At 43.3% G+C, this 23,345-nt stretch overlaps 1 protein-coding gene across 5 annotated transcripts in view; it reads right to left on the bottom strand.

The window, feature by feature from the left end:
• hdlbpa (high density lipoprotein binding protein a) overlaps window positions 1-23,345 on the bottom strand; it is an 82,122-nt gene that overhangs the window by 50,334 nt on the left and 8,443 nt on the right. For 2 of the 5 annotated variants that reach the window (XM_055645947.1, XM_055645942.1), the window contains exon 1: window positions 10,195-10,295. The exons of 1 other annotated variant lie outside the window; for it this stretch is intronic. The gene's annotated coding sequence lies outside the window, so the exon portion shown is untranslated. Of the gene's footprint in view, window positions 1-10,194; window positions 10,297-23,345 lie in introns of those variants that run through there. 2 more of the 5 variants (XM_055645945.1, XM_055645944.1) reach the window with 2 other exon arrangements.

Raw genomic sequence — 23,345 nt, 5'->3', positions numbered from 1 at the left:
AAGGCTTATATTCAGTCTCTTACGTTGAGAACTCGGTCTTTGTGACTGTTAGCCCACAATACCAATCAGCACTATCTCAGGACCACTTGCCCCAGTCCATCAAATGTAGGGTTCTCAGATGAAGAGGCCAAATGACAAAAATAAGGAACAATGACCAACTCAGATTCTAGCTACCACCATTTCATTTTTCTCACACCCTGCATACAAAGGTCAGGGTCATCCCTTGCATTGATCGGCAGACTCCAAGCTGGGAAAGGTCTGTGTAATAGCGTGTCAATTTACAGCTTTAAGGATGATTCTGTTACTTTGATGTCGTGCCATGATGTACGATTTCCAGAATTGTGATCCTGGTGCATGATGCCCAAGGAAACAGTATTTGCAAGTTTAGGAGATAACTACACTAATCTTGTTTAGTCTTACTGCTGCTGGCAAGGATCAACATGAACAAGTGTCAAGCTTCATAATTAGTCACGGGACAATCTTCGGTCAAAATGAAAAGGTTCATATTCTAGACTGGCATTTAATTGCCAAATGCTCTAGAAACCGTTAAAAATAAAAGAGCTTGCTATAAAAGAATGCTATAGAAACCATTAAAAAATCCTCAATCAACAGCTGCTTCACAAATCAAAAAGTATATTTAAAGGCGAGGTTGAACAAACTTGGATTCCACTCTTAAGAACACAATCCAAGGAGAGACCCGATAGAAAGGTTTGTACAATTATGAGGGGCACAGACAAAGCAGAGTCAGAATCTTTTTCCCCCAGTGTGGAAATGTTAAATTCTAGAGGGTATAGCTTTATGGTCAGAAGGCAAAGTGTAAAAGAGATATGCAGGCCAACATTTCTTGTTTAAAAACTCAGCGAGTAGTAGCCTAAAAAGCATTGCCAGGAATGGTGGAAAAATATCATAGTACAGTTCAGTACTTTTATTGCAGACAAAATGGTGCCAGTACACACACATGCACAGTTCAGGTGACTTTGACTGCCGTACAATCAATCTAGTTTTTATTTAACTTTATAAGAGGTCACAAAACAAAATAGGGGTGTTTGTGTTTTTTAGATATGCACATGAATAGGCAGGGATTGGATCGTGTGTATGCTTTGTTTATTGATTTGTTTAATTTGGTATCATATTCGGCACAGACATAGTAGGCTAAAGGGCCTACACAACAACCTCCAAATAGGCTCTGAGCTATATAGACTTTGGGGACATTACCTTTGACTTTGCACTGCTAATGTCTGTATGTTTTTTGTTTTTTTAATACACAGTACTTTTTTTGCTGTTCATTATGGGTTTTAAAGGGTGATATGTTTACATATCTGTTGTGCTGTTGTGTGCAAGAATGTTATTGTTCCATTTCGGGACATATGGCAATAAAACATGCTCTACTCCAGGTCTTTTCCTCTACTGTATTCTACACTCTATACAACTCATCTAACAAACTGTTCTTTTTCACTTTATTCTTCATAGGAAGATATGGAGATAGAGCAGGATGAGGCATCGTGGGACATGTGTTAATGGATCACATGCCTGGGAAACTGGAGCTTGTGCTGTCAATGTTGATGCCACTGGGGATTTGAGTTTCCAAACTCCACGGTGAGCTCTGCTGAAGTCAGGCCACAGCAAAAATCAAAAGTCTTGCACAAATTGAGCAAGAATCCAGAAGCCCTGGATTGCTATGTGTAAGACAACTGTTCCATGGACCATTTAAAAAAAAAAAACACATTTAAACATAACCATTGGAGTATTCCGCAAAGTTGCTGCCGACTCCATTGGACGATTAAAGCAGTACTTTATTTAACACAACTTGCAAACGGGGCTGTTTGTGGGCATAAGAGTCCAAAACAAGCAAGATGACTCGAGTTTTAACAGACAAGATTTGACAGCAAGCCACAGGACAGGTTGAAAGGATTTAATAAAAGGAAGAATAATCAGGTGGGAGAGAAATAGTGAAAGGGAACCACAGAATTTAGCATCAAGGTAGCTGGCAACATAGCTAATACTGCAAGAAAAACAAAATTAGGAACAAATTATCAGAATAGGAAGAGCAAAAGAAATGCAAGGACTGAAGGGCTAGCAGAGATACTTAAATATAAAGACAACTGTTAAAACTAGAAGTCATTGCTTCAACAAGAGTCAAAGGGGTTTGGGACTAGATCCAATGTCCAAGCCAACATTTACATCTTTGAGCAGACAATCTACAGCCTGGTGCCGAATGTGTATTCTAGCTCCCAGAAAGAAGCCAACAAGCAAGTGCCAATTCAGAAGTGGGGACAGAAACAGAACAGATTTGAAAGTTAACATCAATTTGAGGAATTCAAAGCAGCAGGTTGATAATAAGCCAATCATAGAAAATGAAACATGATGAATGAATATTTGCATAGCTAAAATAAATAGCAAAGCTTCAAGAGGCAGCTGGTAAACTCACATGAAAAATAGTGACGTGTACATCTGTGCTGGAGCTGGCAGGAGAAGCACAAATTTGTACAACACTCTATACAAAGTGGCAAGAATAGCAGGGATCATACAGAAAGTTGAAATGGATAATGATGGAATGTTTTGAAACTTTGAATGTGATCATTTGTTTCACAACAGCATTACAACAAACGTAGACCTACAAGTAACACTTTCAAGACATGTTGACAGTATGTTTGTTTTGAAGATTGAGAAAAGTGTTTTGCATTGTATTGTGTTGATTAAGGAATCAATGTTGCTCATGAGTCATGACTTGCTACCAGAGTAAAATAAGTGATATTTTCCTTCAGCCAAGAGAAGAGAAACACCATTTGATTTGTCATCTAGTTTGCCGTTTGAGATTATATATTAGTCTGTTGAAGTAACAATCAATGGCCATCAAGTGATCATCTAAGATAAAATACCAAAAGGAGAGCTTGCTAGCGGGAGACAACTAACAGGGCATGAAAGCAGAAAGAGGTACAAATACTCAACAGGTCTGACAGCATCGGTGGAATATGAAACAGAGTTAATGTGTCAAGTTTCGGTAAAGTAATTGATCTGAAACATTAACTATTAATCATTCCAGATGCTTTCCAACCCATTTACACACTTTTCTGCTTTTACATTAGATTTGTAACATCAGCAGCTTTTGATTATCAACAGATGAAACTGAATTGAGATGCATTTAAACACATGATAAAAATTAATAGTAGGCTTGCTTTTATAATTAGGATATTTTAAATAAATCTGCAAATTATCAGTCTCATTTATACAAATCCCAAGAAAGCTAGGTCCAGTAGCACGGGCTAATTACAAAACACAAGTCATGGTTGGGAGAAGCCTTGTCCTGGATAGGAAAAGGAAGACCAAGAATCACTTGAGGAGCGTCTGAAAGCAGCACAGATCTCACTGTGAAAGGCATGCGTGGGAAAGATTAGCAGCATAGTAGACCTGAATCACAACAATTTTATAGCCAGCAAGAATAATGGGCACTTTCAAAATTAACAACCAGTCTAAAATTTTAACTTCAACGTGGCACCCCACAAGTGGAGTAAAATGTAATCATGCAAAAACAGTACAGGGATTAGAGAAATATTTATTTTTAAAAAGGCAGATGTTGCAGAAAATCCAATTTCAACCCACACAATGTTATGTGCTTAAAATACAGTCCAAAAACAAGATGCAAAGTACTCAATTATTTTTTCCCCCAATTTTACTATCCCACCGAGTCGGAAAGGCAACAGAGGATCACAATATCATTGACATCTCAGCATGTTCACTTTAGCTCCAATATACAGAGCAAGCATTAACAAGACAATGAACTCCAGATGCTGGAATCTTTAGCAAAGTGCTGTATGAATTCAGTCGTTCAGACAGCAACTGTGAAGGAAATAGTCAGATGACATTTAGTGTCAAGCCCCTTCTTTAAACTGACATTTCCTGACCCACTGAGTGACTCCAGTACTTTTCTTTGCTCAAACAGCTCTTAAAAACACCGTATGCCTTGGGCCCTATATTTGATCCAATGACACAGAGGCCAATTATAGTAGCCCAACCACCATGTGGATTAAAGTTATCACATCAGAGACTGGATTAATGCAATTTCTAGTATCTACAGTTCAATCTTCAAGAACCAAGTTGTATGAAAGGGAAATTTCAAAGAGGTTCATAGAATCAATGTGTCCAGAAGGACTATACTAAACTTGTGCACATAGTACAGGCTGACATTCAGTAATAGATAACTGACAACTTTAAAACACACTCCAACAATGATGGACCAGTTATTTAAAATAAAGACATAGGGTAGGTAGCAAATTTCCCTAACCTACCCCACGGCACCCTGGAAGCTACATTATTAAAGTATTTAAAAGTAGAGGTGGATAGTTTTTTGTTTTTTTTTAAATATAAAAAGAGGATCACAGAATTAAAAATGGGTAACTGCACACGAGGCGTTGAGATTTGGGATAGACTAGCCGTAGTCACATTGAACAGTGGGGTAGGCAAACTACTCCCCCACCTATTGTCCTCGTGTACAGAAACAATAGAAATCCAACTGTTTCACATAGTAGCAATGAAAAAAGACATTGCAAACATGTATTCTTCAATAACCAACCTCCCATCTCAGGGAGACATTCAGCTGATCTGTTTACCCACACTTCCTAATTTGCAAACAGCACACACATTGGTGTTTTAGTCAAATGCACAACCAAATGGTGCTTTATGTTAAGAGATCGCATTACACATGTTGGAAAGGCCAACAAAATATTCCCAACCCCTTTCCATGGATGGCAATTGTGCACCTAATCATGTGCGGTTCAAATGCATTAAGAAACCTGCTGCTCCACAATGATTGTTTTTTTAAATATGCAACTTTGAAGGTAAATTTCAATTGATTAGAGAATATAGATTGTCAGCAAATCGAAGTTAAAATTTAAAAAAATGGAGAAACTAATTTCCAGCCCACCGCTTAAAACAAAGATACTACTTTACATGACCACTCAAGTTCTAACTTAAAGGAGTAGGCAAAATGACAATTGGAAATATCTACCAAGATGCAGCTGTTGCACAGAAACCCAACTCAGGAGATTGAGTGATCACACCCTGCTCCAGAGAATGCACACCAAACCTAGACTGACATGCCATGATCATGAGTATACCATCTTTTTGATTAACAGAGAAGCCTACAGATGGAGGCAAAGCACCGCATGGGACAAATCGTAAATTGTGGTTTCTAGACCAATGTGGCCATGATCACATTGAACCAATGGTATAAGTTTTATTAAAGATATAAAAGCAGTCAGCGGGTTGAGGCCAAACAGTGAGAGCATGGACATTGATTGCAGAGTAACAGAGGGCTGCAGTGAATGGTCATTTTGTTTTTGCATTGGTGGAAAGTGAATATTCCAGAGGCTCATGTTCGACCAATTGCTTTCTTATTAAGAATTTACATTAATTTCCTGGACTCCAAAGTGTCTACATTTCCCAAGTTAACAGATAACAGAACTGGCTAGATTATAAACTATAATAGAGGCTAATTATGGATCACAAAGGATACACAGATAGACTGCACATATGCACTGCAGAGGAATGACAAGAACTGTAAGGTGATGCCATCTTGGTCAGGAAAATGGAACAGGCGACACAAAATACCAAAATGAGCAGAAACAGTGAAAGCTGCTCAAACCATTGAAAATGGCAGGGAAAGTTGAGGAAGTAATTTACATGTAATACTCAATTGTATGTTTATCAATGAAAGTAAGTGTATTAAAATAATGAAGTCACACAGAACCTTAATAAAACAATGGTCAATCTCAACTGGAGCAACCTGGCCCCACAGGAAAGATGTGAAGGCATCAGATACAATCTAGAAGAGACGTACGAGAATTACCTTGGGATTTGGTTGGAGGAAGAACATGTCTTTGGCATAAAACAAAGCAAAAAATACTGCCAGAGGAAAACTCGCAATATGTGGTTACAATCTGGAAAGCTTTGTGCGCAAATGTGGTGGAGGCAGATTCCATTGTGGCCTTCAAGAAATTGGATGATAAACTACAGAAAGACTTAAAGCAATAGAGACAAGGATAGAGCTGAAGAGTTGCTCTGAAAGAGGCAGGAAGGACAAAATGGTCCTGCAATGTAATCAGTTTGATGATTCCATAATCTCACTACTGTTTGCTGTGCACAATTTACCTATTCTGGGCCTCCATTTCAAGAGGGTATGAAAGAAGCTTTAATTGTTGTTTTTCCATTGGGCAATGCTGAATTAACAAATACCAATTAGAGTGAATAAAGTATCAGATCAAATAAATAATTCAACCCCTCCCCACATTTACAACTAGATAGAACAGAGTATGCTACTAATTTTCCTCAAGCACTCGAGGTACAATAAAAGAGTAGCTGTGATTGAGAATAGATTACAATACCTTGATACAATTGCAACAGTTACATAGCATTTTTCACCAATTAATTGATTTATCCAAAGATACTTTCTCCCTCCAGCATTTAAAAAAATCCAATATGGAAATGAAAGGCATCATTGGAAGCAGGTGAATTAAGGGCCTGTCCCACTGTACGAGCTAATTCAAGAGTTCTCCCGGGTTTCCCCCGATTCGAACCTGGAGAATTACGGTATAAACTGCTCGTAGGTACTCGGGGCTCTCGTGGACATTTTTCAACTTGTTGAAAAATCTTCACGAGCTTACCGCGTTTCCCGAGTACCTACCATTAGCGTTACAAGCCACTAAGAGACGTCCCGAGCTCAGACTTACTCAGACTGTGCTTACCACGAGTTTGATTTTTTTTTTTTTTTTTTTTTTTTTTAAACTCGGGAGAGCTCTTGAATTACCTCGTACAGTGGGACAGGCCCTTTACAAAGAAGTTGCAGTCTCATGGTGTGGCTCCTAACAATGTAATTGTGCAGTGCCAGTGACCCGATTCAATTCAGACTCTGGGTTCTCTGTGGAGTTCAGTTTCCTTTCCGTATATTGCCCCCAGAAAGTAACCAAGTAGTACAATTTGGAGAAATATTAATGGGAATGTGGAGAGACAGGTTACAGGGAAAATTAGTCCTAGGAGCTAGCTAGACTCAATAAATCATATAGCATCGTCCGATGTTGTAATGAAGTAAGAAAATAACGTTCAGCGAGGAAATGAACCACTCAGATCAGTTATCACAAGAAATTCCAGTTTGGTTTGAACATGAGGCGAGACTAGAAATACAGACTGGGTTGTTAACACAAAGATTACCAATAATATAGAGCACAGTTGTTAACCTTAAAAATCTGATTAACTTAATCTGAAGTGCAGGTCTTGTAAGCACACGCAGAAGCAGGAAAAAAATCCTCTGGGAACTGCTTTAGCCCACTGTTGATAAAGATGCCTTTGCTCTGAGATACTGTTCCCGATTCTTTCCCTCGATGTTAACTTAATCCTTGGGATATTTTACCATGTTAAAAGGAATGCTGCCGATTGGAATTTTACCTGAAAGAACTCAACAACAGATGGCACAATGCATTATGGGCATACATGCAAGTGCTTAAATCTCAAAACATCCTGGATAGCCAAATGCATGGTTCAATGTGCAGGCCATGGCAGCTAAATTTGTGGGCTGCAAGGGAAAATGGAGGGTTATGAAAACAAGTATAAAAGTGGGGAAACACCCAGTTGCTAACCATTTAAAATCCCCTGCCCATTCCCTTTTTTGTTCTGGGCCTCCTTCATAGCCAGAGTGAGGCCACACACAAACTGGAGGAACAGCACATCACATTCTGGCTTGGGTATCTTGCAACCCAATGGCATGAACATAGAGTTCTTCTGTCCACTCACCCCTGCCCCCCACAATCAATCTAAGGAGTCTCAATCCAAAACATTGCCCATCCATGTTCTCCGGGAATGCTGTCTGATCCGCTGAGTTACTCCAGCACTTAGTGTCCTTGTGCATAAAAGTGGAACCGAGATCAAGATCAGATTAAAGACACAGAATACTGGAGTAACTCAGCAGGACAGACAGTATCTCTGGAGAGAAGGAGTGCGTGACATTTCAGTGCCTGTCCCACTGAGTTACTCAGCATCTTGTGTCTACCTTCGGTGTAAACCAGCATCTGTAGTTCCTTCCTACTCAAAATCAGATTAGCCATGTCCTTATGGAATGGCCCATGAGGATACATTGCCTGCACCCACTCCCTCCCCTGGTGTTGTTATGATCTTAGAATGCTGAACTGGCTAACAGATGGAGATCAAGGCAAATAGCACAGCTAAATACAGAGGTCAAACAGACAGGGATGGGGGGGGGGGGGGGGGGGGGGGGGGGGGGGGGTTGAAGAGCGACTGTGGGGAAAGAGGAAAGTATTTACAATCAAGTGGGAGGTGGTGGCTTGTTTGGAATACAGATAATCCCAAAGAACCACTCGATGCTGACATCTGGCATTTAGAAGGTTCAAAGAATTCTTATTACAATGCAATGAAAAAATACTAAACAATTTCATAAATTTCTCATTAGGCCTTTAATCATAACAGTTCAGATACTACCCCTGAAAATTTTCCAGATTAATAAATGGACCAATGTCAAAGCAATTGTGTAAAAAAAAAATTGCAATGTTCTGCAAGTTCCCATCTCAGAGAATTACAGCTGTTTGTATTGATTGTGGTTTTGAAAGCAAAACATTGAATTCATATATTTAACAGATAACGGGCTAGCTGAGCAAAATGCAGCATGCAAGATATGACATGCAGAATAGTGCTGGGGGAACTCAGCAGGTCATGAAGCACCTGTGGAGGGAAATGGACAGGCAAGGTTTCAGGTCAAAATCTATTACACACATATGTAGAAACGCAAATAGGTAACTTTAATTACATACAAGCTGGCACAGTGTTCGTTAATTCAAGTTTTATTCATGACCCAGGATCTACATACGTTTAAAAAGAGTTTAGTCATCATTCTCAAACACAGGAAAATGTCACAATTAACTTGAGAAAATTAAAAAAATCAATTAAATTTTACTCAAAAAATAATTCCATACCAATTTGTAGATTGAGTTTTAAAAAGACAGCCGGTTCAAACATGCAGGCAGCAAGGTCAAATCGGCTGGAAACAAACGTTATGGTGCCACATATACATTCAATTGGTGACAAAGTCAATTTAGCTAATACAAATAACTGGATGCTCAAAGCAAAAACTGGGTACAGACCCTTCCAAGAACAAATTGAAAAAGTGATAGATTTACCAAATGAATATTTACTTAAATCGAATGACACACTTTGCAAAGGAAAAAAATGACTAAGCTGGTCTGAACACTACCACTGCCAACTCAGCAAATCCAGTTTGCTTAATTAACATCTTTACAAAGATTATACATCACAAATTTAAAAAAACAACGCCAGACAAAAAGGCAATACGTTTGAAAGTTTAAAAATAAGCAGATTTGTCCTTTCAGAGCCCATCCCATGAACAGCTTCAGAAAGTGACAACGTCACCAGATAAATCGAGACACACACACAGAAAAGAAAAACAAAATATGGGGGAGGAAAGAAAATCCGAAAAATAGCAAAAATTAAAAAAAATAACACGAATGTTAAACAAAAAGGGACAGGGGATTTGGATGAAGATTACAGGGCGCTCAGACATTTATATCCCAGACCTGCTCAGAATTATTCCACGTAGCAAAATCCATTGCATAATCACCTTTGTTTCAGCAAAAACTGAAAACACCAGCATTTCAGCACACTTCAATTACCTAAACCACAAGTCGAACAGACAGGCAAAAAAAGGCAACAGGTCCTGCCACAGTGGCATTGTGGTGGGTATTTTTGGAAGCAAGGCGAGAAAATAAAACTTTATGCAAAAACTTTGGGGAAACTTTGCAGAGTTTGTGCGCCTGCGCAGTGCTGACACGTAGCCCTTATCCCAGCGGCTCTCGCGCAGCGGAAAAAAAAATGGAGCAGCGGCTCCGCTCCGGCCGAGACCGCCCCGCCGCCCCGCCGCCTCCTCCCCGCCACCTGGGCCGGGCTGAGCCGCCCGCCTTCGCACCCAGGCCTGCCACCCACCGCGGCCCGGCCTGGCCAGCCTAGCCTGCGGCCCACCTCGCCATTGGCAACGCACAGGCCGGCCGGCCGCGACTGTGAGGCCCGAGCAGCCACCTGCTCGTCAGTTGTCGGATGGTCGGTGCGGTGACACCGGCTCTCTGTCCTCGGCCTAGTCTGGCGGCTGGGTCTGACTTGACCCCCTCCTCCAGCACTCACCGTATCACGGTGTCCTCGTAGCCCTCTCTGATGGAGAAGCTCCTGAACTCCAGAGTGAGGGGAGCCGCAGGGCGGCCGCTTATAGCCGGGCCCGGGCCCCAATCACAGGTCGAGACGTCAGCGTGGGGGCGTGAGGGAGAGGAGCGGGCGGGGGGGGGGGGGGGGGGGGGGAGGTGGGGAGCAGTTGGGAGGAGGAGGAGGAGTGGGAGATGGAGGAATGCGGGAGGGGAAAAATGAAGAAGTAGAAAAGACAGTGAATGGGAAAAAGAAGGGATAGAAGGCGTTGGAGCTAAGATTGAGCAAAGGAAAGGATATTGGAAAGGGATGGATGTGGAACAGAGATATGTGGTGGTAGGAAGTGTAGATGGAGAGGATGAGGAAAAGGCAAAGCATGCAGGAAGGAGAGAGTGAAAGGGGCGATTTACTTGGTTATGGGGGATTTACTTTATTTTAAGGATACAGCATAGAAACGGGTTTTTAAGCTTAAGTTTTGGTCGGCCATGGAACCTGTTTCCACGAGTGGGAAGGAATTGCAGATAGACACAAAAAGCTGGAGTAACTCAGCGGGACAGGCAGCTTCTCTGGAGAAAAAAAATCTAGCTTTTTGGGTCTATCTTCGGTTTAAACCAGCATCTGCAGTTCCTTCTTACACATAAGGAATTGCAGATGCGGGTTTAAACCGAAGATAGACACAAACAGCTGGAGTAACTCAGCGGGACAGGCAGCATCTCTAGAGAGAAGGGATGAATGACGTTTCCAGTCGAGACTCTTGTTTCCATGCTGTATCCCTAAAATAAAGTAAATAAATTTATTCCCACTTTCTCACCCATTCATTACACATCTGGGGAAATTTAGAGGCGAATTAACCTGCAAGTCAACACGTATTTGGAATATGGGAGGAAACCAAAGCACATGGAGGAAACTAATGGAGGGAGGATGGGGAATAAGGTGGTGAGGATGGGAGATGAAGGGAGAGAATGGGATGGGAGAAGAGGGTGAGGGGAGTAATATGAGGGGAGGACGTTAGAGGGGATGGGGACAATTGGTGGTGAGTGGGGATGAATACATGAGGAGAAGGGGAGGGGAAGAGGGAATGGGAAAGGGAACTGAGGGAATGGCAACAGACTTGAATGAACAAATACACCATTGTTGTTACCAATATCAAAAGGAAACATATGGAGGAGTGTATCCCCACCAAAACCCACTGAGTGTAGCCTAACCAGGAACCGTAGATGAACCAGGAGATTTTCAAATGTACTGAGGAATCATACAGCATGGAAACACGCCCTTTGGCTCAATTTACCCTTGCCGACTAAGGTGCCCCATCGACATTAGACCCACCTGCCTGTGTGTATTTAAATCAGGCAATGCAAGTTCATATAGGAAGTCCAGGTACGACCTCGATGAGGCCATCAGAAATACAAAGAGCAGATTTTGCTCTAAATTGGAGGATGTGTCAAACGTTCACTTCCAGATGAACTCATTGCTTTCTATGCTTGCTTCAATACAGAGAGGATCAATATGCCTTCTCGGCCCCCCCATAGTGTACGATGGCATTCTAATCTCGGTTGCAGGTCAACATCAGAAGATCCTTAATGAGGGTGAACTAATGATCTGATTGTTGACTTTAGAAGGGGAAAGCTGTGGATCCATTAACCCATTTTCACACCTTACATCTCCTCATCTCTGTATCTCCCTCTCCCCCGACTAAGTCTGAAGAAGGGTCTCGACCCGAAAAGTCACCCATTCCTTCTATCCAGAGATGCTACCTGACCCGCTGAGTTACTCCAGCATTTTGTGCCTATCTTTGGTTTACACCAGCATCTGCAGTTCCTTCCTACAATCTGCCTTCTTCAATGGGTTGAAAGTGGAGAAGGTCAACAGCTTCATGTTCCTGGGCATGCATACCTCTGAAGATCTCTTCTGGACTAACCATACTGTTGTAAACACACAAAAAAGCCAATCAACACCTCTATTTCCTTAGAAGATTGACGTTATTTGGATGCTGAAGAATACTCTCTTGAACTTCTAGAGATGTATAGTAGGGGGCATATGAACAGACTGGTTGGATCACCGCCTGTTTCAGCAACTCGATCACCCAGGAACAAAGTAAGTATCAATGGACAATAGGTGCAGGAGTAGGCCATTCGGCCCTTTGAGCCAGCACCGCCATTCAAAGTGATCATGGCTGATCTTCCCAATTAGTACCCCATTTCTGCCTTCTCCCCATATCCCCTGACTCTGCTATCTTTAACAGCCCTATCTAGCTCTCTCCTAAAGTATCCAGAGAACTGGCCTCCATCAGACTGAATTCCACAGACTCACAACTCTCTGTGTGAAAAAGTGTTTCCTCATATCCATTCTAAATGGCTTATCCCTCATTCTTAAACAGTGGCCCCTGGTTATGGACAGTGCCCAGTTCTGATCAGAGAATAGCAGACACTGCCCATGCCCACTCCTGAAGAAGGGTTTCGGCCCGAAACGTTGCCTATTTCCTTCGCTCCATAGATGCTGCTGCACCCGCTGAGTTTCTCCAGCTTTTCTGTGTAACCTGCCCAGTCCATAACAGGTACTGACTCCCCACCATCGAAGGGATCTGTAGTAGGCGCTGCTTCAAAAAGGCAGCAAATATCTTCAAAGATGCACATCACCCTGGCTATGCTCTCATTTCCCTTCTACCATTAGGAAGAAGCTACAGCAGTCTGAAAATTGTGTTCAAGAATAGCTTCTTCCCAACAACCATCAGGTTCTTGAACAAAACGCTAACTTCAAACATGAACTTTTCCGGGCTGAACTGTCTTTGTTTGCACTAAGGACAGTAAGGCTTTTACACTAGGGTTGTGGCTTATAATTTATTTAATTGTTTTTGTCTATTATACATTATCTGCAAGTATTTAACTTTCTGGCCATTGGAAGTAAGAATTTTGTTCTATGTTTGGTACATGTGACAGTTAAACCTCTTGACAATTAAACACTCTTGGCTCTCTTAGATGGAGAAGTGAGATGAGGGGGATGGGAAGATGAGCAGGATGGGGAAGGCAGGTGAGGGGACTGCGATGGGACAATAGGGAAATGGAAATAAAGTCATTGGAATGGGATCGAGTTAAGGGGGGGGATATGGGGAGACGAGATGAAGGGAGTGCGAGTGGGGGCAGAAAATGAGGGTCGAGGAAATAAGGGAATGCGAGTCGCAAAGGGAGGAGCGTGAGGAAGGCAGATGAGGGAAATTGGTGTGAGGGGAAATGAGAGTAGAAAATGTGAGGAGAGATGGGAGGGGAAAGTATGAGGAGAGATGAGAGGGTAAAGTGGGGGAACGATGGAGGGGACGAGAGTGGGGGGGAAAGGGGAGCGTTAAGTCGTGTATTGTTATATACACAAGTATATTGAGATATAGGTACAGTACAATAAAAATCTTGCAGCAGCATCACAAGCACAGAACACATGCAAAACATAAAATATGCATGAATTATTTTTAAAAACGCACGTAAATTGAACAAAACAATGAAAAATCAAAAGGCTGTGCAAATAGAAGACATTAGAGTAAGGGGGACCCGTTGGGTTCCAGCATCACACGGGAGGGCTGATCCCCCAACGCAATATTCCACCTCTCCACCAATTCCAATATTGGTGGCCGGGGGGGGTGGGGGGGCTTTCTGGAGCGCTAGTATGGGTATTGTGCGCTGAAAGGACTGGTTTCCAGAGAGCTAGTATGGACGTTGTGGGCCAAATGGATTCTTGGGCTGGCGGCTCAGTCACTCAAGCCTGTTGTGTTGGCAGCTCACTCACTCACTCACGGCTGGTGGGCTGGCAGTTGACTCACGACTATTCCTTGAAATTCCATTTCAAGCAGGGTGCAAGGCCACCAAATACAAGTGCACTTTCATACCATTTCAAGCAAGGTGCAAGGCCACCAAATTCAAGTTCCATACCATTTCAAGCAGGGTGCAAGGCCACTAAAGACAGCCAGTTGTGACCTCTCCCTCCTCCATCTTGCAGAGACTGAGCCACGCCCACACTTCTGGGGTTTATAGTCCCTCCCCCCTCCCACCAGAAGGGGCGTGGCCTTCAAGACGTGATTCACAGGAGAGAGAATCTCAACATTTTTTAAACACTAATAACTCTTTTATGTTTCATCGATGGGAAATATCCTTGGCACCTGATGAGCGGAGGGGTACTCTGAGTAAGATGGCCAAAAAGCACAGCCATACGTGGTAGCGTTTTTTCTAAAATCAATATAAAGCGCAAACAGAAAGTGGTCAAGATTAGACTTTTAATTATATAGAAGGCAAGGCAACTTTAATTACGCAAGGCAACTTTAATTAGGCAAGGCAACTTTAATTAGTCAAGCCAACTTTAATTAGGCAACACAGCTTTAGCATTTCCAAACCAAAGGCAACACAGCTTTGGCATTTCCAAACCAAAGGCAACACAGCTTTAGCATTTCCAAACCAAAGGCAACACAGCTTTAGCATTTCCAAACTATATTTTCAAAACACATTAAGGGCACTGACAGGTCAATAAAACCACTCACATTTTAATAGACATGTGTTCAGTGTTATTCACAGCTCAGACTGAGAGATATGATCCCTCTCGCTCCCCCATCTTGCAGAGACTGACTGAGGCACTCAACACTTACGGGTTTTATAGTCCCTCTGGAAGGGGCATGGCCTTCAGGAGAGAGAATCTCCACACTTTTTAAACACTAATAACTCTTTTATTTATCATCGATGGGAAAAATCCTCTTGTCCTGCACAGCGGAGGGGGACACAATCTCGTTCCTTCCCAGCCTCCCCACTAGGGACCACCTCATACACTACCATGGATTTAGATCTAATTGTATTTTGCAATATCTACAGTATATATATATATATACCACTTCCTGTTGTTCTGTATATTGATTTTAGAAAAAGGGTGCCACTTACAGCTGTGATTTTTGGCCAACTTACTCAAAGTTGGCCAAAAATCACAGCCGTAAGTGGCACCCTTTTTCTAAAATCAATATACAGAACAACAGGAAGTGGTATATATATATACTGTAGATATTGCAAAATACAATTAGATCTAAATCCATGGTAGTGTATGAGGTGGTCTCTAGTGGGGAGGCTGGGAAGGAACGAGATTGTGAAGATGAGAAGTGGAAGGGGCTGAAGGAGAGAGAGGATAAGGGGCAGAGGGGCAAGGAGGTGAGGAAGTGGGAGGATTTGTAGGAGAAAGATTGGAATAGGATGCAGCAGAGGAGTAGAGATGAAGGTTTGGGGGAGGGGATGAAGGAGAACTGCGTAATGAAGGAGCAAGGCAGATATGTGAGAAGATTGATGGAGGAACTAGGGAAGGGTAGAGGGGTGTGGGAGGGCAAGGATGAAAGAGGAGAAGGGGGAAACATAGAAACAGAGTAAATAGGTGCAGGAGTAGGCCAATCGGCCCTTCGAGCCAACACCGCCATTCATGGACTGATCATCTTAAATCCGTACCCTGTTCCTGCTTTCTCCCCATATCCCTTGATTCCGTTAGCCCTAAACGCTATATCTAACTATCTTGAAAACATCCAGTGAATTGGCCTCCACTGCCTTCTATGGCAAATAATTCCACAGATACACAATTCTCTGGGAGAAGAAGTTTTTCCTCATCTCAGTCCCAAATGACTTACCCCTTATTCTTAAACTGTGACCCCTAGTTCTGGACTCCCCCAACATCAGGAAATGTTTCCTACATCTATCCTGTCCTATCCCTTAAGAATGGTATATGTTTCTATAAGATACCCTCTCATCCTTCTAAATTCCAATGAATATAAGCCCAGTCGATCCATTCTTTCATCATGTGTCAGTCCCGCCATCCCGGGAATTAACCTGGTGAACCTACGCTGCACTCCCTCAATAGCAATAATATCCTTCCTCAAATCAGGAGACCAAAATTACACTCAATACTCTAGGTGTAGTCTCACCAGGGCCCTGTACAATTGCAGTAGGGCCTCCTTGCTCCTATCCTCAAATCTTCTCACTATGAAGGCCAACATGCCATTTGCTTTATTCACTGCGTTCTCTACCTGCATTCTTACTTTCAGTGACTGATGTACAAGCACACACCCAGGTATCCTTGCACCTACCCTTTTCCTAATCTGACGCCATTCAGATAGAAATCTGCCTTCTTGTTCTAGCCACCAAAGTGGATAACCTCACATTTATCCACATTAGACTGCATCTGCCATGCATCTGCCCACTCACCCAACCTATCCAAGTCACCCTGCAGCCTCATAGCATCCTCCTCACAGCTCACACTACCACCCAGCTCTGTGTCATCCACAAACATGGAGATGTTACATTTAATTCCTTCATCTGAATCAGGGATTCCCAACCTTTTTAGTCCCGTTTACCCCTGGCAACTTTAATAGCACATAACAATGTTATTTCACTTATTTATGAACAACTAATGATGAACAGGACCAAACACAGTCAGTCAATGACAACAAATATGTACAAATCCAGAATCAATACATTTACCCCTTGGTAGGCGAAATGTACCCATAAATTTACCCCAGGTTGCGAGCCCTTGGGGTCCCAGCAATGAGCCTTGCGGCACCCCGCTTGTCACTGCCTGCCATTCTGAAAAGGACCCGTTAATTCCTACTCTTTGCTTCCTGTCTGCCAACCAGTTCTCTATTCATGTCAATACCCCACCCCCAATACCGTGCTCTACTTTTGCACACTTATCTCTTGTGTGGGACCTCTTCAAAGGCTTTTTGAAGGTCCAGATACATCACATCCACGGGCTCTTCCTTATCCATTCTACATGGTATATTCTCAAAATTCCAGAAGATTTCACCTCAAGGGGAGGTGAAAGAGGGGGGCAATGTGAGAAATATGGGAGGTAGAGTGATGAGGGATGAGAAAGGCTGGGGAGAGTGGGGCGAATGTGAAGGAGGGGAGGGTGGGAATGAGGGATGGAAAGGATGGATAATAGCGAGATGGGGAAAAGGAGAAGGGGAGGGAAGGCCATGTGATGGGGAAGGTGGAAAGAGTGGGAGGGGATTGCAGGATGAAGAGGGAAACTGCAGTTGAACTGAAAGGGAAGGGAGGGAGTGGAGAGAAAGGGAATAGGGAGAGAAGAGGGAGGTGGAGAGGTGACAGAAGAGGTCATTTGATTGACATCCGAAATACCACAGATGCATTGTACCTACATCAAGCCCTCTGCAAAATGCACAATTGCACAAAATGCACAATTGTTAGCCTAGGTTACTCCAACAGCACTTCCCAAATTCACATATTTTATCACTAAGAAGGACAATGGCAGCAGACAAACAGAAACATCTCCACCAACAAGTTGCCCTTAATATTGACAATTATTTGGACTTGGGAATATTTTGGTGGTCGTTTTTGGTCGCTGAGCCTCAACATGGTAACTCCCTTTCCAACAGCAACGTGGATACACTTTCATAAGGTGGAACAGAGAGGTACCTTCTTACGGGCAATTAGACATGGGCAATAAATGCTGGCCTGCCCAGTGACGAGCTCCGGCTAAGGATCACCTCCCACAACCGGATCAAGGACTGCAACATCTTGATCTTCACTGAAACTTGGCTCAACACTGACGTTCCTGACAGCGCCATCCAGCTATCGGGGCGTCATTTACTCCGAGCGGACAGGACATCAGACTCTGGTAAGACCAGAGGGGGGGGTGGTCTGTGCATTTATGTAAACAAAGCATGGTGCACGGACTCCACCATCATCGAGAGTCACTGCTCAGCTAACCTTGAATTCCTCTTGGTTAGATGCAGACCGTTCTATCTGCCCAGAGAGTTCACCTCCACTGTTGTGACTGCAGCCTACATCCCTCCTGATGCTAATGCCAAGCTTGCAATGAAAGAGCTGCATACTGCCATTAGCAAACAACAGACTCACAACCCCGAGGCAGCCTCCATTGTTGCGGGTGACTTCAATCACTCCAACCTGAAGACTGTACTCCCCAAATTCCACCAACATGTATCCTTCCCCACTAGAGTAGACAAGACACTGGACAAAGTCTACACCAACATGGCTGAAGCTTACAAAGCCATCCCCTCCCCCACCTTGGTCAGTCTGATCACGTCTCATTGTTCCTGCTCCCTAAGTACTCCCCACTCATCAGACGGGTTAAACCAACTGTAAGGACAGTTAAAGTCTGGTCAGAGGAAGCGGACTTCACACTTCAGCAGTGTTTTGGAAACACTGACTGGAAGGCGTTTGCAGCCCAGGCCACCCTTGACTCTCACACGGACATTGATTCCTATACATCCTCTGTTCTGGACTTTATAAACTCCACCATCAATAGTGTCACCTCCCTCAAACAGGTGACCATATACCCGAATCAGAAGCCATGGATGAACAGCGAGGTCAGGCTACTGCTGAAAGCACGGGACACCGCTTTCAGGTCAGGCGATGCTCGAGCCTACAGTTCATCCAGGGCTAACCTGAAGAGGGGCATCAGGAAGGCCAAGCACTGCCATAAGCTCAGGATTGAGGAGCACTTCAACAACTCCGACCCCCGACGCATGTGGCAAGGCATCCAGGCCATCACGGACTACAGACCCTCCAACATCACCCCCACATCCAGCGACGCCTCCTTCCTTGAGGAGCTTAACCACTTCTATGGCCGCATCGACAGGGACAATCTAGAGACAGCCATCAAGGCTGTGCTACCTGCCGATCACCAACCCCTCACACTCACCCCCTACGACGTGTACGTGGCACTGAGTAGGACTAATGCACGTAAGGCTGCTGGCCCTGACGGCATCCCCGGGCGCGTGCTCAGTGCCTGTGCTGCGCAGCTGACAGACGTCTGGACTGACATCTTCAACCTGTCACTTGCCCAAGCAGTTGTCCCCACTTGCCTTAAAGCCACCTCCATCATGCCAGTGCCAAAACACTCCACTGCGGCAAGCCTCAACGACTTCCGCCCAGTTGCACTTACCCCCATCATCACCAAGTGCTTCGAGAGGCTGGTCCTGGCACACCTCAAAAGCTGCCTACCCCCCCCACACTGGATCCCTATCAGTTTGCCTACCGCAAGAACAGGAGTACGGAGGATGCCATCTCAACGGCACTTCACTTTCCCTCTCCCACCTTGACAACAGAGACACTTATGTAAGAATGCTGTTCATCGATTACAGCTCAGCATTCAACACCATTATTCCATCAAAACTGATCACCAAACTCGGTAACCTGGGCATCGACCCCTCCCTCTGCAACTGGATACTGGACTTTCTAACCAACAGACCCCAGTCTGTGAGGTTAGACAAGCACACCTCTTTAACCCTCACCCTGAACACCGGCGTTCCTCAGGGCTGTGAGCTGAGCCCCCTCCTCTACTCCCTCTTCACCTATGACTGCACACCTGTACATGGTACTAACACCATCATCAAGTATGCAGATGATACAACGGTGATTGGCCTCATCAGCAACAACGATGAGCTGGCCTACAGGGAGGAGGTCCAGCACTTAGCAGCATGGTGTGCTGACAACAACCTGGCCCTTAACTCCAAGAAGACCAAGGAGCTCATTGTAGACTTCAGGAAGTCCAGAGGTGGCACGCACACCCCCATCCACATTAACGGGACGGAGGTAGAACGTGTTTCTAGCTTCAGGTTCCTGGGAGTCAACATCTCCGATGACCTCTCTTGGACCCACAATACCTCTACTCTGATCAAGAAGGCTCATCAGCGTCTCTTCTTCCTGAGGAGACTGAAGAAGGTCCATCTGTCTCCTCAGATCCTGGTGAACTTCTACCGCTGCACCATCGAGAGCATCCTTACCAACTGCATCACAGTATGGTATGGCAACTGCTCTGTCTCCGACCGGAAGGCACTACAGAGGGTGGTGAAAATTGCCCAACGCATCACCGGTTCCACGCTCCCCTCCATTGAGTCTGTCCAAAGCAAGCGCTGTCTGCGGAGGGCGCTCAGCATCGCCAAGGACTGCTCTCACCCCAACCATGGACTGTTTACCCTCCTACCATCCGGGAGGCGCTACAGGTCTCTCCGTTGCCGAACCAGCAGGTCGAGGAACAGCTTCTTTCCGGCGGCTGTCACTCTACTAAACAATGTACCTCGGTGACTGCCAATCACCCCCCCCCCCCCCCGGACACTTATTATTTATTTTTTATTCAAATCGTTTGCTATGTCGCTCTTCAAGGGAGATGCTAAATGCATTTCATTGTCTCTGTACTGTACACTGACAATGACAATTAAAATTGAATCTGAATCTGAATACCATAATCCTTAATAAACAAATTAACTCACTTTTTTGCAATGTAGGCTGACTCGCTGCTCCTTCTATTACTATTAAGTAGCTATGATTCTACCATGAAGTTGAAATGGCTAGTGGGCACCAGTCTGAATTAGTTCCTCTCCAACAACAATTAACTCTGATAACCTCAATGGCAAAGGTTGATTGGCAGAAACTTCGACGTCCATTACCATTTAAATTAAATTGTCATTAAGACAATGGGAGAATTATATTCTGTAAGTCACCTCAACCTGTAATAGCTAAAGTAATATGACAGCACTGTGAGAAAAACATGCATTGCAGTGATTCTAGATCCACTCGCCATAAAGACAAATGTAAACACTACTATGACACAGAGGACATAGATTCAAGGTGAAGGGGAAAAGATTTAATATAGCAATGTTACAAAATTTTAAGATTTAAAAAATCAAATCTGCAATTTATCCCATCAGATAAAGCATAACAATAAGTTTAATTTGACACCTAATTCACTTTCATATCTCAAGTAATAAAAAAGTTATGGCCATTTTCATACTCGGAAATTAGCATCTTGTTCCCTATTGATTTTCTATGGACATAACAAAAAAGCTGTGATCGTGGACAGTCAAAAGCCCATAACCTTCTTAAAAATTAAGAGAACTGAATGAAACTTTCAGTTATCATAGATTGAAGCATTCTGAAACAAATATAAAATAATCTTACTTAGATGACCCAATTGCAGCTAATTTCAAACTTCAATTACTAGATCTAAACATCTATCCATTTCTTAATAAATGATTAACATTTTTAAATAGCCCAAGTGTCCAAATAATATTCACAAATAATTCACAATAAAACATGATTTTTAAATCTCATTTACATCAATTTATAGGCCAAATGGAAGGAATTTAGTGTTCAATTGCTGTAAATTAAAGTCAATTTAAATCAGCTTTCTAGTGGGTTCCTGTGAACGCGCTGGTTTAGAACGTTCACATTGCAGTGGATTTGTGCCCTCAAATGCCCAGAAAAATACTGCGGGATATAAAGAGCCCAAAATGAACTACTCGCTATAGAAAACTTTATATACAGGGTTCTTAAGAAGCCCCATTTAATGTAAAAATAAGGTACATACCTTTAATTGTTTGCTTTATAAAACCCTGGGGCTGCGAGAGGTTGCGAGTTTAGAGAGTGATTTTTAAACTACTATAACTATTATACAAGGCCATAAAAACTAATAATACCTTTTGCGACGGGGTCTTTCAGCGATTTTCCGTTAATGATTTACTAGGCTGAACATTTTCGATTGCAACAGCCTAGTAAAAATCGCGTTTTAATCCCGCCCCCTCTAAACAGCGCCAAAATCGCACACACGGGGTAGGGCAGATGCTCAGCCACGATTCAGGTAGGTTTTGTAACATACCTATTTAATAGGAATCCGGGGGGGTAACTTTTTCACACAGAGGGTGGTGGGTGTATGGAACAAACTGCCAGAGGAGGTAGTTGAGGCTGAGACAATCCCATCGTTTAAGAAATAGTTGGACAGGTACATGGATAGGACAGGTTTGGAGGGTTATTAACCAAGTGCAGGCAAGTGGGACCAGGGTAGCTGGGACATTGTTGGACGGTGTGGGCGAGTTGGGCTGAAGAGCCTGTTTCCACGCTGTATCATTCTATGACTGTATGACTCTATGACACTATTGAATGTGTAGACAAAGAGTAGGAGTAAACGGGTCCTTTTCAGCATGGCAGGCAGTGACTAGTGGGGTACCGCAAGGCTCAGTGCTGGGACCCCAGCTATTTACAATATATTAATGACTTGGACGAGGGAATTGAATGCAACATCTCCAAGTTTGCGGATGACATGAAGCTGGGGGGCAGTGTTAGCTGTGAGTGGGATGCTAGGAGGCTGCAAGGTGACTTGGATAGGCTGGGTGAGTGGGCAAATGCATGGCAGATGTAGTAAAATGTGGATAAATTTGAGGTTATCCACTTTGGTGGCAAAAACAGGAAAGTAGACTATTATCTGAATGGTGGCCGATTAGGAAAAGGGGAGATGCAACGAGACCTGGGTGTCATGGTACACCAGTCATTGAAAGTAGGCATGCAGGTGCAGCAGGCAGTGAAGAAAGCGAATGGTATGTTAGCATTCATAGCAAAAGGATTTGAGTATAGGAGCAGGGAGATTCTACTGACGTTGTACATGGTCTTGGTGAGACCACACCTGGAGTATTGCGTACAGTTCTGGTCTCCTAATCTGAGGAAAGCCATTCTTGCCATAGAGGGAGTACAGAGAAGGTTCACCAGACTGATTCCTGGGATGTCAGGACTTTCATATGAAGAAAGACTGGATAGACTTGGCTTGTACTCGTTAGAATTTAGAAGATTGAGGGGGATCTTATAGAAACTTACAAAATTCTTAAGGGGTTGGACAGGCTAGATGCAGGAAGATTGTTCCCGATGTTGGGGAAGTCCCGAACAAGGGGTCACAGTTTAAGGATAAGGGGGAAATCTTTTAGGACCGAGATAAAAAAAACATTTTTCACACAGAGAGTGGTGAATTTCTGGAATTCTCTGCCACAGAAGGTAGTTGAGGCCAGTTCATTAACTATATTTAAGAGGGAGTTAGATGTGGCCCTTGTGGCTAAAGGGATCAGGGGGTATGGAGAGAAGGCAGGTACGGGATACTGAGTTGGATGATAAGCCATGATCATAATGAATGGCGGTGCAGGCTCGAAGGACTGAATGGCCTACTCCTGCACCTAATTTCTATATTTCTATGACACTAAAAATGTATGAAGGATTTTTGTCCTGTTTTTGTTTTGTTTTCATTTTTTATTACGAATAAAGTTTATTTTTGAAATTAAGGAAAATAACTGATTTGATTTGATAGTATTTATGTTTAGTATATCTGATCTG

This window comes from Leucoraja erinacea, chromosome 14, assembly GCF_028641065.1.
Source record: "Leucoraja erinacea ecotype New England chromosome 14, Leri_hhj_1, whole genome shotgun sequence".
In the NCBI taxonomy this organism is placed as follows: domain Eukaryota; kingdom Metazoa; phylum Chordata; class Chondrichthyes; order Rajiformes; family Rajidae; genus Leucoraja; species Leucoraja erinaceus.
This window is presented reverse-complemented; position numbering and strand designations above follow the sequence as displayed.